The sequence below is a fragment of the Sciurus carolinensis genome, chromosome 7, assembly GCF_902686445.1.
Source record: "Sciurus carolinensis chromosome 7, mSciCar1.2, whole genome shotgun sequence".
In the NCBI taxonomy this organism is placed as follows: domain Eukaryota; kingdom Metazoa; phylum Chordata; class Mammalia; order Rodentia; family Sciuridae; genus Sciurus; species Sciurus carolinensis.
In genome coordinates, this window is record NC_062219.1 from 45,449,109 (window position 1) to 45,453,090 (window position 3,982).

Sequence of the window (3,982 nt, forward strand, 5' to 3'; positions counted from 1 at the left end):
AACACACAAGGCTTCTGGCCACAAGGGAGGCACAAATACATCAACAGGTCTAAAAGCTGACATATAACAGTTCCACAAAACAGTGCAAGAGGTATGTGTAGGGTGAGATGAGAGGACCGTGGAAGAACCCAACCCAGTTGAAGTGAGGCAGGGATGCTGCCTAGTTTGTTCTGGCTGTTAGAAAAAATGGCACAGACAGGGTAATTTATAAATAATATTTCTCAAAGTTCTGGAGGCTTTAGAAGTCCAAAATCAAGGTACCAGCATATTCAGTGTGTGGTGAGGGCTGACTCTGCTTCCAAGATGGCACCTTCTTCCTGGGCCCTCACATGGTGGAAGTGCAAGAGAAGGAAAAGGGCCAGGCAGCAGTCCAAAGCTTCTTTTATAAGGACATTACTTGCATTCACAAGGGCAGAGCTCTCATGACTTAATCACTCCCCAAAGGCCCCATCTCTGAATGAACTGAGGGGCGCCTGTTCATGGGCCCTCGGTGACGCCAGAGGCTTTGTGCACTTCTGGGGGAATTACTACACCCTCAGTGTATGGTCAGCTAGCTTTACATTTACCTCACAGTGACATGAATAATGCAAGGTATCTTTGGAAAATATGCCACCTGCTATAAAATCTGCAAGTTCTGAAGTTGGGGGAATTTGTTCACTAGGACAGAGAATCTGGCAGCAAGATTTCCTTGGAATCTATATGACCAGTAGTGCTCACCAGTGGTCTGAACCGGTGCAGCCAGTCATAGACACACTTAGAGATGCCACAAGGAGATGCACCTTCACCCTGGTACCTCAAGCACATACCTGGATAATCACTGATGATTTTGCAGGTTTTGTTGGACTTCCTGTAGAAAAGACTGTGAAAGGTATACTAGAACAAGGTTGGCAAGCCAACTCCACCACCAGAATGATTCTGCCCAGAAAACCAGTTGCAGGAGTGCTGGATGCTTCCTTTATCAGAGCCTGCCCCAGTTCCACCAATCCCCAATAAACAGCAGTGAGCCAGACTGACCGATTTCATGACTTTCCTTCCTTGAAAATTGATGTACCATTCTGAATTCAGCGTCCACTTTAGAATCCTGTACACTGACAAATACAGAAATATAAAGCTTTTATTTTCAATTTACTGGATAGATTATAAGCACCTCAGCATTCCTTACTGAGTATGTGGTATAATATATAATATAAAAGTATTATATGTATTTTGTCCTTAAATGTTATGCTAAATAAATGTTAAAGCAATTCTCATTTTGTAATATTTAATAATCTGGTTGGAGCCCATCAGTTTTCTGGGATCAGTTGATTCGTAACTCAAGTTCCCCTGCTTGTTGTAGAGCAGTGCTGCAGGCCGCCTTCCACACCTAGCACACACCCCTGCCTGCACCACTGGTGGACAGCTGCACAGATGCACTTGGGCTGGAGCAGGATTGAGCCCCAGGCAGAACGTGATTGCTGGGGTTGTGATTCACCCTCTATGAAGAAGATGTTCTCTTTTCTCCCCACCTCTGGAGAATCACTAACAGGTACAGAAATATAGCTAAGGAGCACATAGACTGCTTTCTGAGTGAACCAGTTTGTTAGTGTTGGTGAGTGCATTCATTGCTGGTAGTAGAGGGCCTGCCGTCCAAATGTGATGTTCCCAAGTACTAAGTTTGGACGTCTCCTTTCAGAAGGGGAAGGTTAAGTGCACAGAGCCTTGTGTGGGCAAGGAAACAGTTAAGAAGAATGATACACTTGGCACAACTCTCCTACATCCAGTCAGTTGCTTACATTTACCCCGAGGTTCAAGTTCTGCCTTTTGAGAAAGTGAGGATTAAATCTTCATTCTTTATGTGACAGCCCTCCAAATATTTGAAGTTGTTTATTGTATCTTTAGGTTAAAACACTCATTAGTTCATTTATTCTGCATTTGTTCAACAAATATTTAATTTAATTCTTTTAAAAAAGAAAGAAAGAAAAGTAAGAGTAAATCAGACAAAGGCTGAGAGACCTGGGATTAGACAATATTGCCTATGTAAGAGCAAAGGGGTTAAGCAGTTTGGTGTTGCTAGAACCACTGTGTTTCTGGTGAAAAATGAGGCAGTTGTAATGGGGAGATAGAGTGAGAGAGAGAGTAAGGGGGAGGCATGGAGAGGAATGGACTTTGAGTACAGAACTTATATGCAGAGGCAAGGATTAGGAATAGCCGATATGGACCAGGAATAAGAAGAAAGATTCAGTGGGGCAGAGGGTTCAAGAGGGGACACTGGAAACCATGATAGTCTTGTGGAGCCTGCCCATATGATTACCTAATTTTCTCCAGGAACACTTAAGCATGTGTGTGTTCCCAGTAGAGGAAGACATTGGTTCACAGAGTTCTGTTGTGAAAATGAAGGAAGGCATCTGAACCTGGGGCTGTAGATCTTTGACCAGTTTTCTCAGGAAGAACTCAGCATACAATTGAAAGCTGCCTTTGGTTCAGAAGTAGGAGAATATATAGGGATGGGGTACAAAAGATGACTGGGTATAATCACAACCAAAATCTGCCACATGTGGGCTACAGTCTATTTCATGCCCTAACACAAGAGTCACTACAAATTTTGAGTATAAAAGTAAATTGACTAATTTTTTTATTGACTATAATAAAAAAATTAAATGGCCCTTTCATTTTACCTTGGTGTGAATTTCAAGAGACTTTTCACATTTTTATGGTATTTTGATACACCATTCTGTTCCACATGAGGAAAATTAATCACTCATTAATCACTTCAAAGTTTGAAATTATTATAGCAAACACTTAGGGCTTTCTACATAAAAGGTATTTATTTGATCTTCAGAAAAAAAAAAACCGTGGTAGGTATCATTATGAACCCATTTTACAGATGGGGGAATTTAAGGGTAGGGAATTTAAGAGACTCGCCTGAGGTCACACAGGCAGGAGGAAGTGGGAAAGCTGAAGTCTGAACCCACGTGATCTGACTCCAGATGTGGTGCCTTAACCACATACTCTGTTGCTTCTCTTTGGAAATTCCACCTCCTCTTCATTGTTAAGTTATGAATTTTGGTCTCTCCACCTCCCAAAATCCATATGTTGAAGTTTTAACCCCAGAATGTGACTGTGTTTTGAGAAAGGATCTTTACAGAGGTATTTAGGTAAAATGAGGTATTAGTGTGATCTACTGTGACTGGTGTCAGTATAAAAAGAGATTTAACACAGACAAGTGCAAAGGAAAGACCATGTGAAGTCACAGGGTGAAGAGAGTAATTTATAAGGCAAGGAGAGAAACCTGGAGCTCCTGCCCTCTCAGGCAACCAATCTGCCCACATCTTAATCTTCAGCTTCTAACCCCAGACCTGTGAGAAAATAAATTTCAGTTCTTTAAGTCCTCCTGTGCTACTTTGTTATAGCAGCCTAAGCAAACTGATAACACTCAAAGACCCCTGGATGAGCAGGAGCAGGGGAGGAAGAAGCAAAAAAGAAATTTTTTAAAATGAATTCCCCTCATGTTAAAATACAAAATTTGTGAGGATACATGCATTTCATTAGATAAAAGAAGCTCAATTGGACCATGTTTTAAAAGAAATAATCTAAGCCAGTTCTATAATGGGAGTGAAATATAAAGCAGGAAATGTCTCGATTTACACGAAAGTATTGCCCATGAAGTAGTACACAGACAGGAAAGAGAGGCTTAATTAAGACCAAGTGTGTTGTTTAATTAGCTGTCATCTTCTCCAGTGAGCCTACCAAGGGAGGTCATAAACAATTAGCATGGATTTATTGATGGAAAGATGAAGTAAGCTGAGCGTTAAGTGCACTGTGTTTCCTTAAAGGGCGGCGGTACTTTCATTAATAATGAATTCTGTCTTTCTTTATGTCTTTTGAGTTTCCCACTAATAATGGAATTATTGGTGTGAAATGTTAGGACTTCCAGTAATTCTAGGCTGTTGAGAGATTCTTAGAAAGTGTGATACTATAGTCCAGGGAAAAACAATTTTCAGCT

At 41.1% G+C, this 3,982-nt stretch overlaps 1 pseudogene; it reads left to right on the plus strand.

Annotated features, from left to right (window-relative positions):
- Nucleotides 1-523: 523 nt before the first annotated feature.
- LOC124989204 (COP9 signalosome complex subunit 8-like) lies at nt 524-1,039 on the plus strand (annotated as a pseudogene).
- The last annotated feature ends 2,943 nt before the right edge of the window (nt 1,040-3,982 follow it).